General features: G+C 44.7%; 1 long non-coding RNA gene across 1 annotated transcript; it reads left to right on the top strand.

Moving 5' to 3' along the window:
- The first annotated feature begins 10471 nt into the window (after positions 1-10471).
- LOC118472253 (uncharacterized) lies at positions 10472-10958 on the top strand. Its single transcript, XR_004850354.1, has 2 exons — positions 10472-10648; positions 10773-10958. It is a non-coding gene; the product is annotated as an uncharacterized lncRNA (long non-coding RNA).
- Positions 10959-17534: the final 6576 nt, after the last annotated feature.

The raw sequence follows: 17534 nt of genomic DNA, 5'->3' as shown, positions 1-17534 counted from the left end.
TGTTTGTTTTGAACATATCAACTGTGATGAAGTAATTTTTAATGATAATTTTATTTGTATTGAATAATATTCTTTTCTCTTCTCTATTTTCAAGAATTTCTTTTAGGATTTAATTTTCCCCTTTTGGTCTTTATTATCTTCTTGTTACAAAATGCACACAAAAATAGAATATTCAACATGATGCATGGATTTAGTAGCATATCTTTTTTTATTAATTGTTCTTGGACATGGTGTTCACATATGATGATGCACAAAGATCAAACTCACATAAAGAGAAACTGTTTCTCTATTGGTATTATTCCTAACCAATTACAAAGTGGGTATTACAGAGTGGGACTTTGCTCAGATTGTAGCCAAAGTCCCGGAGAGTTTGCCTCATCCAAAGTAGTTGCGCGCAACACTGTCCTGCGGCAACGTACTCGGCCTCAGCGGTGGATAGGGCAACGGAGGTTTGTTTCTTAGAGTTCCATGACACCAGGGACCTACCTAAGAATTGGCACGTCCCCGATGTACTCTTCCTATCGACCTTACATCCAGCATAGTCGGAGTCTGAGTATCCAACTAAGTCAAAGGTAGACCCCTTTGGATACCAGAGCCCGAAGCAAGGCGTAGCAACCAAATATCTAAGAATTCGCTTCACCGCCACTAAGTGACACTCCTTAGGATCGGATTGAAATCTAGCACACATGCATACACTAAGCATAATATCCGGTCTACTAGCACATAAGTAAAGCAAAGAACCTATCATGGACCGGTATGCTTTGTGATCAACGGACTTACCTCCTTTGTTGAGGTCGGTGTGTCCGTCGGTCCCCATCGGAGTCTTTGCGGGCTTGGCGTCCTTCATCCCAAACCGCTTCAGCAAGTCTTGCGTGTACTTCGTTTGGGAGATGAAGGTGCCGTCCTTGAGTTGCTTCACTTGGAACCCAAGGAAGTAGTTCAACTCGCCCATCATTGACATCTCGAATTTCTGCATCATCACCCTGCTAAACTCTTCACAAGACTTTTGATTAGTAGAACCAAATATTATGTCATCGACATAAATTTGGCACACAAACAAATCACCATCACATGTCTTAGTGAACAGAGTTGGATCGGCTTTCCCAACCTTGAAAGCATTAGCAAGTAAAAAGTCTCTAAGGCATTCATACCATGCTCTTGGGGCTTGCTTAAGTCCATAGAGCGCCTTAGAGAGCTTACACACGTGGTCGGGGTACCGTTCATCCTCGAAGCCAGGGGGTTGCTCCACGTACACCTCCTCCTTGATTGGCCCGTTGAGGAAAGCGCTCTTCACATCCATTTAGAACAACCTGAAAGAATGGTGAGCGGCATATGCTAGCAAGATACGAATTGATTCTAGCCTAGCCACAGGAGCAAACGTCTCCTCAAAGTCCAAACCTGCGACTTGGGCATAACCTTTTGCCACAAGTCGAGCCTTGTTCCTCGTCACCACCCCGTGCTCGTCCTGTTTGTTGCGGAACACCCACTTGGTTCCCACAACATTTTGCTTGGGACGAGGCACCAGTGTCCAAACTTCATTGCGCTTGAAGTTGTTGAGCTCCTCCTGCATGGCCAACACCCAGTCCGGATCTAGCAAGGCCTCCTCTATCCTGAAAGGCTCAATAGAAGAGACAAAGGAGTAATGCTCACAAAAATTAACTAATCTAGATCGAGTAGTTACTCCCTTACTAATGTCACCCAAAATTTGGTCGACAGGATGATCCCTTTGAATCACCGCTCGGACTTGGGTTGGAGGTGCCGGTTGCGCATCTTCCTCCATCACATGATCATCTTGTGCTCCCCCTTGATCACACGCCTCCTGTTGATGAACCTGTTCATCGTCTTGAGTTGGGGGTTGCACCATAGTTGAGGAAGAAGGTTGATCTTGCTCCAATTGTTCCTGTGGTCGCACATCACCAATCGCCATGGTGCGCATAGCGGTCGTTGGAACGTCTTCTTCATCTACATCATCAAGATCAACAACTTGCTCTCCTGGAGAGCCATTAGTCTCATCAAATACAACGTCGCTAGAGACTTCAACCAAACCCGATGATTTGTTGAAGACTTTATACGCCTTTGTATTTGAGTCATAACCTAACAAAAACCCTTCTACTGCTTTGGGAGCAAATTTTGAATTTCTACCCTTCTTCACTAGAATGTAGCACTTGCTCCCAAATACACGAAAGTACGATACATTGGGTTTGTTACCGGTTAGAAGCTCATATGACGTCTTCTTGAGGAGGCGGTGAAGGTAGACCCTGTTGATGGCGTGGCAAGCCGTGTTCACGGCTTCCGACCAAAAACGCTCGGGGGTCTTGAATTCTCCAAGCATAGTCCTCGCCATGTCGATTAGCGTCCTGTTCTTCCTCTCTACCACACCATTTTGCTGTGGTGTGTAGGGAGCGGAGAACTCGTGCTTGATCCCTTCCTCCTCAAGGAACTCCTCCACTTGAAAGTTCTTGAACTCCGACCCGTTGTCGCTCCTTATCTTCTTCACCTTGAGCTCAAACTCATTTTGAGCTCTCCTGAGGAAGCGCTTGAGGGTCCCTTGGGTTTCAGACTTATCCTGCAAAAAGAACACCCAAGTGAAGCGGGAAAAGTCATCAACAATAACTAGACCATACTTACTTCCTCCTATGCTCAGATAGGCGACGGGTCCGAAGAGGTCCATGTGTAGCAGCTCCAAGGGTCTTGATGTGGTCATCACATTCTTGCTGTGATGTGCTCCTCCCACTTGTTTACCTGCTTGACAAGCTGCACAAGGTCTATCTTTTTCGAATTGTACGTTAGTCAAACCTATCACGTGTTCTCCCTTTAGAAGCTTGTGAAGGTTCTTCATCCCCACATGTGCTAAGCGGTGATGCCACAGCCAGCCCATGCTAGTCTTAGCTATTAAGCATGCATCTAGACCGGCCTCCTCTTTTGCAAAATCAACTAAATAAAGTTTGCCGTCTAATACACTCTTAAATGCTAGCGAACCATCACTTCTTCTAAAGACAGACACATCTACATTTGTAAATAGACAGTTATACCCCATGTTGCATAATTGACTAACAGATAGCAAATTATATCCAAGAGACTCTACTAAAAACACATTAGAGATAGAGTGCTCATTAGAAATTGCAATTTTACCTAACCCTTTTACCTTGCCTTGATTCCCATCACCGAATATAATTGAATCTTGGGAATCTTTATTCTTGACGTAGGAGGTGAACATCTTCTTCTCCCCCGTCATATGGTTTGTGCATCCGCTATCAATAATCCAGCTTGAGCCCCCGGATGCATAAACCTGCAAGGCAAATTTAGGCTTGGGACTTAGGTACCCAACTCTTGTTGGGTCCTACAAGGTTAGTGCAAATATCCTTAGGGACCCAAATGCAAGTTTTGTCTCCCTTGCATTTTGCCCCTAACTTCCTAGCAACTATCTTCCTATCCTTTCTACAAATAGCAAAGGAAGCATTTAGGGCATGATAAATTGTAGAAGGTCCATGAACTTTCCTATGAGCATTAACAACATTTCTCCTAGGCATATTGTGAATAACATTTCTTCTACCAACCTTTCTATCATGCATAACATGAGAACTAGAAGCAGTCATAGCATAAGAATCATAAGCATGTGAATCAAAAGCATCATAACTTCTAAAAGCATTTCTAGAATTTTTCCTATCATGATACAAAAAGGCATGGTTCTTTTTAGCACTAGTAGCCATAGGGGCCTTCCCTTTCTCCTTAGCGGGAATGGGAGCCTTATGGCTTGGTAAGTTCTTGGCTTCCCTTTTGAAGCCAAGTCCATCCTTAATTGAGGGGTGTCTACCAATTGTGTAGGCATCCCTTGCAAATTTTAGCTTATCAAATTCGCTTTTGCTAGCCTTAAGTTGAGCATTAAGACTAGCCACTTCATCATTCAATTTAGAAATTGAAACTAGATGTTTACTACAAGCATCAACATTAAGATCTTTACACTTAGTGCACGTTTCAACAATTTCTACACAAGATGTTGATTTACTAGCTACTTCTAGTTTAGCATTTAAGTCATCATTAACACTCTTTAAAGTAGCAATGTTTTCATGACAAGAAGATAATTCACTAGAAAGCACTTCATTTCTTTTAACTTCTAAAGCATAGGATTTTTGTGCCTCTACAAACTTATCATGTTCATCATACAACAAATCTTCTTGCTTTTCTAAAAGCCTATCCTTTTCATTCAAGGCATCAATCAATTCATTGATTTTATCAATTTTATTTCTATCCAATCCCTTGAACAAACTAGAGTAATCTATTTCATCATCACTAGACTCATCGTCACTAGAAGAATCATAAGTGACATCATTACGAGTGATTACCTTCTTCTCTCTTGCCATGAGGCAAGTGTGACGCTCGTTGGGGAAGAGGGATGACTTGTTGAATGCAGTGGCGACGAGTCCCTCATTGTCGGAGTCAGACGAGGAGCAGTCTGAATCCCACTCCTTGCCAAGATGAGCCTCGCCCTTTGCCTTCTTATAATTCTTCTTCTTCTCCCTCTTGTTCCCTTGGTCCTGATCACTATCATTGTCGGGACAGTTAGCAATAAAATGACCAAGCTTACCGCATTTGAAGCACGAACGCTTCCCCTTGGCTTTGGTCTTGCTTGGCTGTCCCTTGCGACCTTTAAGCGCCGTCTTGAATCTTTTGATGATGAGAGCCATCTCTTCATCATTAAGTCCGGCCGCCTCAATTTGTGCCACCCTGCTAGGTAGCGCCTCCTTGCTTCTTGTTGCCTTGAGAGCAAGAGGTTGAGGCTCGTTGATTGGTCCATTCAAGGCGTCGTCCACGTATCTTGCCTCCTTGATCATCATCCGCCCGCTTACGAATTTTCCGAGTACCTCCTCGGGTGTCATCTTCGTGTACCTGGGATTCTCACGAATATTGTTCACGAGATGAGGATCAAGAACGGTAAATGACCTTAGCATTAGGCGGACGACGTCGTGATCCGTCCATCGCGTGCTTCTGTAGCTCCTTATTTTGTTGATAAGGATCTTGAGCCGGTTGTATGTTTGCGTCGGCTCCTCGCCCCTTATCATCGCGAATCGTCCGAGCTCGCCCTCCACCAACTCCATCTTGGTGAGTAAGGTGACATCATTCCCCTCATGAGAGATCTTGAGGGTGTCCCAAATCTGCTTGGCATTGTCCAAGCCGCTCACCTTGTGATACTCGTCCCTGCACAAAGAGGCTAGCAACACAGTAGTAGCTTGTGCATTTTTATGGATCTGTTCATTAATAAACGAAGGACTATCCGAGCTATTAAATTTCATTCCACTTTCCACAATCTCCCAAATGCTTGGATGGAGAGAAAATAGGTGTGTACGCATTTTGTGACTCCAAAATCCGTAGTCCTCTCCATCAAAGTGAGGAGGCTTGCCAAGTGGAATGGGGAGCAAATGAGCATTTGAGCTGTGCGGAATGCGCGAATAATCAAAAGAAAAGTTTGAGTTAACCGTCTTTTGTTTGTCGTAGTCGTCGTCCTTGTGGGAAGAAGTAGACTCGTCGCTGTCGTAGTAGACGATCTCCTTGATACGTCTTGTCTTCTTCTTCTTCCCATCTTTACGTCTGTGGCCCGAGCCAGAGTCGTTGGATTTGTCATCTTTTCGCTCATTGACGAAGGACTCCTTTTCCTTGTCGTTGATCACGATTCCCTTCCCCTTAGGATCCATCTCTTCGGGCGGTTAGTCCCTTTCTTGAAGAGAACGGCTCTGATACCAATTGAGAGCACCTAGAGGGGGGGTGAATAGGTGATCCTGTAAAACTTAAGCTTATAGCCACAAAAACTTGTTAAGTGTTAGCACAATAAATGCCAAGTGGCTAGAAAGGAGTCTCAACAAAACACAATACCACAAGAGATCAATCACAGAGATTACACAGTGGTTTATCCCGTGGTTCGGCCAAGACCAATGCTTGCCTACTCCACGTTGTGGCGTCCCAACGGACGAGGGTTGCAATCAACCCCTCTCAAGCGGTCCAAAGACCCACTTGAATACCACGGTGTTTTGCTTGCTTTTTCTCAATCCCGTTTGCGAGGAATCTCCACAACTTGGAGCCTCTCGCCCTTACAATTGAAGTTCACAAAGAACACAGAGCAAAGGGGGAATGAGCAACGCACACAAGACTTCAAAAGATCAGAGCAACAACACGCACACAAGTCGCAACAAGAGCTCGCAACACAACTCAAAGAGTTCACAACTCCACAAGAGCTCCTTATGCTATCACAATGAAACGAATGCGCGAGATCGATGTCTTGGTGCTTAGGAATGTTGTAGGAATGCTTGGTCTACTCCTCCATGCGCCTAGGGGTCCCTTTTATAGCCCCAAGGCAGCTAAGAGCCGTTGAGAACAAATCTGGAAGGCCATCCTTGCCTTCTGTCATCGGGCGCACCGGACAGTCCGGTGCACACCGGACAGTGTCCGGTGCCCAATTCCTTTCCTTAAATGGCGAAGCCGACCGTTGCAGATCTGGGAGCCGTTGGCGCACCAGACATGTCTGGTGCACACCGGACAGTCCGGTGCCCCCTTCCGACCGTTGGCTTGGCCACGTGTCGCGCGCAGAATCCGCGGCCGACCGTTGGCCCGGCCGACCGTTGGCTCACCGGACAGTCCGGTGCACACCGAACAGTCCGGTGCACACCGGACAGTCCGGTGCACACCGGACAGTCCGGTGAATTTTAGCCGTACGCCGTCAGCAAATTCCTGAGAGCGGCCTCTTCGGCCGAGGCAGCCTGGCACACCGGACACTGTCCGGTGCACCACCGGACAGTCCGGTGCTCCAGACCGAAGCAGCCTTCTGGCTGTACACAGCTAACTCTTTTCTTTTCTTTTTCTTCCTGTTTCCAATACTTAGACAAGTATATTAGTACACAAAACCAATGTACTAAGACTTAGAAACATACATTTGCTCTTGATTTGCACTTTATTCATCCATGGCATAAATTCACATTTAAGCACTTGAGTTGGCACTCAATCACCAAAATACTTAGAAATGGCCCAAGGGCACATTTCCCTTTCACCTACGCGCCAGGAGCACCTGGTCCGAGCCAACCGCCCCATCGAGGCCGAACCGACGTTTCGTCTTCGTCCCTCCCGCACGCTCCCGACACTTTACGTCGACAACCTGCAGCATGGATTTGATAACCTGCGATCATTGTTTTGTTTAACAGATTTTTGGACATAGTTATATGGAAGTTGCAATCACACCAGACCAGCTGTTGCAATTACACCAGATAGCAGTTGCAATCATTGTTTGTTTAACAGATTTTTGGACATAGTTATATAGAAGTTGCAATCATACCAGACCAGCAGTTGCAATTACACTAGAGAGCAGTTGCAATCATTGTTTGTTTAACAGATTTTTGGACATAGTTATATAGAAGTTGCAATCACACCAGACAGTAGTTGCAATTACACCAGAGAGCAGTTGCAATCATTGTTTGTTTAACAGATTTTTGGACATAGTTATATAGAAGTTGCAATCACACCAGACCAGCAGTTGCAATTACACCAGAGAGCAGTTGCAATCATTGTTTGTTTAACAAATTTTTGGACATAGTTATATAAAAGTTGCAATCACACCAGACCAGCAGTTGCAATTACACCAGAGAGCAGTTGCAATCATTGTTTGTTTAACAGATTTTTGGACATAGTTATATAGAAGTTGCAATCACACCAGACCAACAGTTGCAATTACACCAGAGAGCAACAATCATTGTTTGTTTAACAGATTTTTGGACATAGTTATATAGAAGTTGCAATCACACCAGACCAACAGTTGCAATCATATTTTTTTAACAAAATTTCCCAGAGTTATTCAGTACTTGCAATCACATCAGAGCAACTCAGCAGTTGCATCCACACCACACCAGCAGTTGCAATCATTTTGTTTACATTTTTAACAGATATTTGGGTAGAATTATACAGCAGTTGCAATCACACCTAATGTGGGGTTGCAATCACACCACACCATGGATCTAGGGTTAGAGGATCGGAGGAAGGAGGAGTCGACGGGTCAGGGAGGCGCGACGGCGAGGGACAGAGAGGCACGCGGCGGCGCGGGGACAGGAAGGCGCTCGGCGACGGTGGGGGAGAGGGTGGCGCGGGGACAGGGAGGCGCGCGGCGGGGCAGGGAGGCGCGCGTACCGGAGGGCCGAAGGCGTGCTCTTTTGGGGAGACGTGCTCAGGGTGTTAGGTGCTCTGGTCGAACAGAGTGGGTCTGTGCATCCACAAACTAAAATACACCAATGTGCATTTTAGTGCCGCCGTATATATATATATATATATATATATATATATATATATATATATATATATATATATATATATATATATATATATATATATATATATATATATATATATATATATATATATATATATATATATATATATATAGTATATCTATTAAGAGCCCTGGGCTCTCCTAATTAGAGAAAGCCCTAGCCACCCTACTCAGTTGACCGACTAGGCGACTTGACCCCACGTCGCGCCCTCGCCCACGACCGTCCCACCACACGACCCTCAAACCCTCTCATCCCATCCCCACCCACGCACAAAAACCTAACCGCGCCCAACATTGCCATCTCCGTGCACCCCCCCACCGCCGCCTCATCCTCCCATCGCCATCCACCTAGATCCTCCCATCACCTCCTCCTCGTAGGGCGCCCCATAGGTAGTTCACGGAGCACGGCCGGCGAGCGTCGAGGCAGAGCCACGACTTACCCTTGCCGCTCCAGTGAAGGAGGTTGATATGGCCCTAATGGAGACCCCGACATCGGCCCTCGACGTTGTCGCCGCCGAGCCCGTGCTGGTTCCACCAGTGGTCCACCACCCAGATGTGGCCTGCAAAGACGAGCAGGAACGGCGGCAGCGAGGCAAGGTGGTAGATCCAGCACCGCTTTGGCACGGCCATCCATTCCTCCACCCAGAGCGTGTACCCAGGCCTGCCTCTCCTCGAGGAACGCTGTCGAGGTCGTCCGGCTGGAGCAGAAGGCAGCGTCGCTCGGCAAGCTGGTCGAGGAGCAGTGCGAGAGCATAGACAATCTCAAGTCCAAGGCTAGTGCTGATCTCCTTCCCCGATTTATGAACTGCATTGAATCGCGTGCGAGTTTCATTTGTTGATAATTTATTCATGGTGGTAACTAGTGTTGGAAAATGAAAGTTTACCCCACCTTTTCTGCAGCCTCTACGGACCAAAGGATGAATCTGCGACGCGGAGAAACAGTTACTGCAGGCCACATCAATGTATTGTGATACCTTTTATTGTTTTCTTTGCTATTTGGATTGGACGTTAGTCTTACCCTTTCTATTATTCTATTGTCTAGAAAACTTACAAGCAAATATAAGGTGGTGAAAATGTCTGCTACTTTACAAGGTAGAAATCCATCCATATTGTTTAGTTCACCAAACTGTGCTTCAAACTACAGTTGACTCCGACAGAAGATTATTATAGATCCTAAACGGACTAATTGCTCATGAGGAGTTTCAGCACTGGACTGCAAAGAATACAGAGCAGGTCGCACAGATGGTGTGGTGATTAATGAATGTATATTATATGGTTGAGCTTATATTTTAGCATATTGTGCACTAAACAAGTTCTTTATATAATCATTGTGATTTACGCATTTTTAAAATAAATTTATAACACTTCTTGTTGCGTTTTACTTTCAGTAAAAAGCTCAGGCGCCTCCAATTTGCATTCACGATCATAAATTATGGACTAGCTTGTTAAGAACTGTGCAAGTTCTATAATTGCCATCTATGTTATTCATGCACATATGCTTTAAGTTGGTGATGATTTGATAGTACCATAATTCAAAATAGGTGGAAAGCTCATTTAATTTGAGATAAGATCATGCCACTGGGTTTTTATATGTTAGCATGTTTAATTTGGTTGTTTTTATACTTGACCCATACATCTTATATGTTGATAACTCGACGGAACTAGAACAGACAGACTTGTTTGGTTCAATTTTGAAGTTGTAGATTCCTTGAAAAAAGAACAATAGATGATACTATTCTCTCGAATATAGGCTTTTATATTGTGGTCGTGTTTTCATTTTCTAGATCCAAGATTGCTCTTTCTTGCTTTGTTTCTATACTAACATCTCACTACTTTGGATGACTCGTCCCCCCTACCTCTGACATCTATGTTAAATTGTTAATATATGGTTTCTATGCATGGTCACTTGAGTTCTAGAGAAGCTAATTACAATCTTGGCACTATCGTTTTCAAATTTTAGAAAAAAACAATTTAACTTTTTAATGATTGACCCATTGAGTTTTTTATACTTGCAATATTATTATACTTTAGCAGTCCTACAAAACACCTTTATACCTACCATTGCACGATTTATGACTATCATTGGAGTACTATTTATGCACACCATTGCACTGTTTATGACTAGCTCCAATTTTTATTCTCTATGGGGCTTCTAGGATACATCTTCTCCAAGAAAAGGCTTTTCAAAACTCTTAGAATGTATTCCAAGAGCAGTGCACATATTCAGAAGCTAATTATGTAATTTCTTATATGTTGCTTTGAGGCAAATTGAACAGGGATTTGTTTGGCTTCCAAATGGTTTGTTGGTCCTAAAATAGTCAGAATCACATGACATCTGTGCTATAGGTAATCTGATCTTCTAACTCAAGTTTGCATTCAGTTTAGACTTTAGGTTATGTTAGTCATAACAAACTTGAAAAGACATATTAACAAGGAAAGATCATATTAACAGTTCATGTTACATTTGCAGATATGGACCTCGGTGGTTTTCTCCACATTAGGAAAGCTGGAAGAGCCTTTTGAACTCAGTTTTTTTGCTAACAGTGGTGTTATGGTGAAACAGAGTTTTGTGTGTATGTACCAACAGCTAAAATGTAAACACGACATTATCATAGTTGAGTACAGGAATAATTATCTCTTATATCTTATTGCAAAATCTGAAACAGTTCTCTTGTAGATGGTTAGCTTGCATTTTACGCTACAATTACCTCAGATCACTTGTTGTATCTTACACCAATTTACGAAATTTCTTGATGCGTTTTATGACAACCTCATGCGCTGAGAGATACATTCGGTCTACATTCGTTATTATGAAACAGATGGACGATTTACGTTAAAATTTATACTCATTTACGTTGTTTTGGTTCACGATTTATGCTGAAATCCATTCGAGCCAGAACCCGCGCTCAATCGGCCGCACGCGATTTTCACGCTGTAATTCAGGCCTCATTTGCTGTTACGTAATAGGTATACGATTTACGCTAAATTATGTACTCATTTACGCTGTTTTAGCTCACGTTTTACGCTAAAATCTATTTGAGCGCCGTAATTTCGGGACCCATTTACGATTACGAAACAGATATACGATTTACGCTAAATTTCGTACTCATTTACGCTATTTTGGTTCATGTTTTACGCTAAAATCTGTCCAAGTCAGAACCCGATCTCGATGGGACGCGCGAGATTTTTACGCCGTAATTTTCGGGCCGCATTCGCCGTTTCAAAACAGATCTACGATTTACGCTAAAATTCGTAATTATTTACGCTGTTTTTGTTCATGTTTTACGCTAAAATCTGTCCAAGTCAGAACCCGTGTCCGATGGGACGCACGCTTGTACGGAACGTGGCTATACCTGATTGGGGCTTCCTGATACTAATGGAAGCCCAGGGCTTCCATTACCATCGCCCTATATATATATATATAGGAGCCCTGGGCTTTCAATAACTAAAGGAAGCCCGGGCCAGACAGTGCAATCCGGTCGAGCCGGACCACATCCGGACGTCTATAAAATAGGATCCGGAGTGCTAGGGTTCAATTTTTCATGCCTCATCTCGATTCATTAGAACCATACCATAAAACTCTAATTTTACATGTCAGCTAGTCTTTGACCACCATCGGCTAGGGCTGTTTGTTTCGGATTAAAGCAGACTGTTTGAACCGACGCATTTGCAATTTATAAAGACAAAACTGCTATAAAAGCAGTAGAAGCCGGTACGAATTAAAGCTATGCTATTTATGCTTAGCTGATGGACTAATAAGCACTAACTGTCCAGTAGCTAGCGCTCCAATTTAAGAAGACCACTAGTGCTAATTTTAGTTGCAAGTTGTTGTGCGATAACATGAAAGAAACAATTACGCATGATTAATCAAAGCACGCAGGATTACAGTAGGGCGTCTCTTTCACCAGGAGGAGGAGAGACAAAGGAAAAGGAAAAGAAAAAGACAAAAGAAAGAAAAAAGAGAAAGGGAAAGCGAGAGTGAGGTATCATATCAATTAAATTCCATCAGCTGGCCCTGCACGCCGGAGCGACGCGCCGTACATTTGCCGTGGTCGCCAGTAATGCTGCCGCCGGCGTCCTCCGTGACTTGCTTGTAAGCAGCAGCAGCAGCCGACACAACCTCTCGTGATACAGACAGATCGGCCGCGTGTCGACTCCCTCGCCAGTCGCGCCACCCGTCTCGCTCCCATTCAACTCATCCACGGACAACATCACATTGCCTCGATCTTTACACTAGCAGGATATATTTTTCCGTACGTATTCAATAAAACAACGAGTAGACAATTATGGACCGTTGATCACTAAATATATATAGTACAACGGAAAAAATCATGACAAGTACAAGTGACCGTACGTACGCTCCAAGCGCAACACCGCCGGCAACATATTCACACTACAGGAAACTGGTTAAAGAACGTGGGTGAAAAACCGTCGAACTTAATGTAATAAGCCGTCGAACTTACCGTAAGAACGTGGGTTTACCGACGAATATAGTCGACGGTGATTTTTGGACGAATTTAGAGAAGTAAGTTCGACGGCCCCGTCGAACTTAACCTTAAGAACGTGGGTACCTTCGAATTTAAGGTTAAAAACGTGGGTGTTGACGCTTTTTTAGAGCGTCAAATACTCAAGAAGAACCGACGGCGGTGCTCTCTGGTCAGGTGCGGACGGTCCGCGGCCTGGGGCCGGACGGTCCGCGACCTGGCGCAGGGGCTAGGGTTTCCTGCCTGACGGCCGGACGGTCCGCGCCCTGGGGCCGGACGGTCCGCGCGTGTGCAGGGGCGGCGGAGGATCGCCGGCGGCGGCCTGGATCTCGCTCCCGGGAGGGACCCCGTCGGGGAAAAGAGATCCTAGGGGTTGTCTAGGCTCGGGCCAAACATTTTTTCGCTCTCGCATTTTTATAAGTTACAAAAAATATATCCCAGACCCTGTGGATGCACAACGGCAGTGTCGTCAACAAAATATAAGTTACACAAAAAAAAACGCAAAATCTTGGAGTGTTAAAAATACCCCAGGACCGCCAGGAAGAAGAAAAAAATGTAGCCTAGCAGACTAGCAGAGGCGATGAGAGGGCCAGAGACCAGAGTCAAGGGGGGCAGCTTTATTTTGAGGCACCGTACAGGCAGTGTTCCCGAAAAGAAGGGGAAAAAAAGAAAAAAAAAGCAGGATGAGCAACTTGACCCTTCTGACCAGCGACAAAGATGTACACCTGCCTGCGGCCACCAGTTTTGCTTCTCCACACGTCAGTCAGATCAGACAACACAACAAGGACCAGCAGGCTGCAGCAGCCAGCAGGAGCTAAAGGACCACAGTCACGCATTCGTAAACAAGCTCCTTCCCTTGCTTAAACCCCCCTACTTTGCTATCTTTAATTATTCTACCCTAATCTTAACTCCTAGCTAGCTTTGCGGCAGAAAGTGATGCAGTCCAGGCCATTGTATATAATTCACTTTTTTAACACGAATGTAAGTGTTGACGCTTTTTTGGAGCGCCAAATACTGAAGAAGAACCGGCGGCGGTGCTCTCTGGTCAGGCGCGGACGGTCCGCGGCACAGGGCCGGACGGTCCGTGACCTGGCGTGAGGCGGCGGTGCTCTCTGGTCCGGCGCGGACGGTCCGCGGCACGGGCCGGACGGTCCGCGACCTGGTGCAGGAGCTCGGGTTCCCTGCCTGACGACCGGACGGTCCGCGCCCTAGGGCCGGACGGTCCGCGCGTACGCAGGGGCGGCGGAAGATCGCCGACGGCGCCTGGATCTCGCTCCCGGGAGGGACCCCGTCGGGGAGGAGAGATCCTAGGGGTTGTCTAGGCTCGGGCAGGCCGACCTAGACTCCTCTAATCGACGTGGAGTCGAGGAGAGGCGGAGAATTTGGGGATCGAGTGGCTAAACCTAAACTAGACTAGAACTACTCCTAGGATAAAATTCGAAATAGATGTTGTATTGATTCGATTGTTGATGATTACAAATCGGCCGTAGACCTCTCTATTTATAGAGGAGGGGGGATGGACCCTTTACACAACTGATCCCGAGCTAATCCCGCGATTTTAGCCAACAACCGTAGCACAAAACTCGGAACCCTAATCTGATCTGCGCACGCGCGGACAGTCCGGCCCACAGGCGCGGACCGTCCGGACCGCGGACCGTCCGGCCTCAGGGCCGGACAGTCCGCCGGCTCATTTCTGGTTCGAACATATGCCCCCCTGCCTTTTGGTGGAGCTGGACGAACCAAAAGCAACTAACTCGATGTGATCACATCGGTTTTCTTAGGCATCTTGCCACATACTAGGATGGTACTGTTTGAGGAAACGCCCATTCAAAGCCTTAGGTAAATCCTTGCCTTGTAATGTTTGTAGTAAATAGGCGTTACCAGACATCACCTGTTTCACTTTATAAGGACCCTCCCAGCTTGGCGACCATTTCCCGAACTTTCGGTCTTTATTCTTTAGAGGTAAAATGGTCTTCCACACCAAGTCTCCTACTTGGAATGATTTTGCTTTGACCTTCTTGTTGTAGGCCCTGGCTACCATGATCTTGTCCTTTTCTATTGCTCCCAAAGCTATCATCCTCTTGTCGGTCACCTCATCAATATTATCCATCATTGAATTATAATAATCAGTAGCAGTTAGATCATTTTGTCTGGCAAACCTGACAGCATTCAAACTTATTTCCACAGGTAACACTGCTTCCTGCCCATAGACAAGCTCAAAAGGAGATACTTTAGTAGCACTATGTTTAGATATTCTATGAGCCCATAAAGCTTCAGACAAAATCTTATGCCAATGTTTAGGATTATCAGATACCTTCTTCTTTATCAAATTAATCAACGTCCTATTACTAGACTCGGCCTGTCCATTGGCCTGAGCATAATATGGAGACGAATTAAGCAGCTTAATCCTGTATAATTCAGCAAATTCACGTACCTCCTTTGACATAAAAGAAGTACCTTGATCTGTAGTCAAAGTCTGGGGAATGCCGAATCTATGAATAATATGCTCAGTTATGAACTCAATTACCTCCTTGTGCGTCATGTTCTTTAGAGCAACGGCTTCAGTCCATTTGGTGAAATAGTCAGTGGCAACTAACACAAACCGATGCCCTTTTGATGATGAAGGATGAATTTCTCCAATAAAGTCTAATCCCCATCCTCTGAATGGCCAAGGCTTGATGATAGGATGTAATTCGGCTGCAGGGACCAACTGTAGGTCGCCGAATTTTTGACACACTTGGCACCCCTTGTAGTACTTGAAACAATCAGCTGTCATACTAGGCCAATAAAAACCAGACCTTCGCAACAACCACTTCATCTTTGGAGCTGATTGATGGGTACCACAAATTCCTTCATGTACTTCGGCCATAGCTAATATAGCATCATCTGGGCCCAAGCACTTAAGCAGGACATCATTAACCGTTCGGCGGTAAAGTTCATCACTCATCAAAACATACTTGAAAGCTGTTCGCCGAATGTTCTTATCTGTCCTGATATTGGGATTTTGCAAATAATTAAGTATAGGTGTCCTCCAGTCACTTGCATCGGCTTCATTGTCAGCCGAATCGATTAAGAGAACCTTTCTGGTAACCTCGGACGGTCCGGCGTCATCACGCGGACGGTCCGCGACCTGGGAATTTGGCTCTGCCCTGGTTATCAGATTTTCAGTTTTGTGAAATTTCCCTCTCTTTATCCGATAACCCGATGCATCTTGTGCCAAGTCGTTAGCTCTATGATTCTCAACTCTAGAGATATGTCGAATACTGAATTCGTCAAAAGAATAGATTATGCTCCAACATTTCTCAAGATAACTATTTAGAGTACCATCAAGACATTGATATTCTTCTAACACTTGTTGGACAACCAGCTGAGAATCACCAAATACCTTCACATGTTTTACTCCCATACCATTTAAAAGCTCTAAACCGAATAGGAGGGCCTCATATTCAGCTTGATTATTAGTGCAATACGTTTTCAATCGGCTAGAGAAGTCAAAGGAGACATTACTTGGTGAAACAAGCACAATGCCAATTCCTTGCCCTTCATTGCAAACCGATCCATCAAAATATAAAGTCCAAGGAGTAATAGTGAGGTATGATATGTCTAGTTCATGAATATCATTAACCCGATGTTCTACAATAAAGTCCGCTACGACTTGGCCTTTCATAGATTTCAAGGGTTCATAAGCCAAGTCATATTCTATGAGTGCATAAGCCCACTTACCAATTCTACCACTCATAATTGGGTTATGCAACATGTACTTGATTACATCGGCTTGACCAGAAACAGTGCAATGACTAGACAGTAAATAACATCTACATTTGGTGCATGCATAAAACAAGCATAAGCATAACTTTTCAATAAAAGTGTACTTTGTTTCAGCATCCACCAACCTTCGGCTTAGATATGTCACCACATGCTCCTTCCCCTCAGTTTCTTGTGTCAGAACAGCCCCAATAACCTTGTCTTCAGCTGCAATGTATAATCTGAATGGTGCTCCTACTTGTGGTGCTTTTAACACGGGAGCCGAAGACAAGTATTTTTTAATGAGATCAAATGCTTCCTGCTGCTCTGCCCCCCAAGTGAATTCAGCATCATTCTTAAGCCGAAGGATAGGGGTGAAGGCATCAATTTTCCCGGCTAAGTTAGAAATAAACCTTCGTAAATAATTCACCTTGCCGAGAAACCTCTGCACTTCGACCTTACACGTCGGAGGCCCCACATTCCGAATAGACTTGATTCGGTCAGGGTCTATTTCTATACCATGTTCATGGATGACAAACCCTAAAAACTTACCAGCCGACACTCCAAAAGCACATTTACGTGGGTTCATTTTTAAACCATACCGACGCATTTTATCAAAGGCTTTGCGCAAATCAGCTATATGAGAACTAAACTCAGCCGATTTGACTACAATATCATCAATGTAGACTTCCACAGTGTTTCCTAACAACTCATGGAAGATCAGATTCATAGCCCTCTGATAAGTAGCACCAGCATTTTTAAGACCGAATGTCATGACAACCCATTCAAATAAACCAATGAAGCCTGGACATATAAAGGCCGTTTTAGACGCATCTTCTTCGGCCATGAAAATCTGATTATATCCGGCATTACCATCAAGGAAGCTAATAATTCTATTCCCTGATGCATTATTGATTAATGTGTCGGATATGGGCATGGGATATTCATCTTTAGGAGTTGCTTTATTTAAATTACGAAAATCAATGCATACTCTAAGCTTACCT

Source organism: Zea mays, chromosome 6, assembly GCF_902167145.1.
Source record: "Zea mays cultivar B73 chromosome 6, Zm-B73-REFERENCE-NAM-5.0, whole genome shotgun sequence".
Classification (NCBI taxonomy): domain Eukaryota; kingdom Viridiplantae; phylum Streptophyta; class Magnoliopsida; order Poales; family Poaceae; genus Zea; species Zea mays.
The sequence above is the reverse complement of the archived record's forward strand: the minus strand, read 5'-3'. Positions and strand labels throughout refer to the sequence as shown.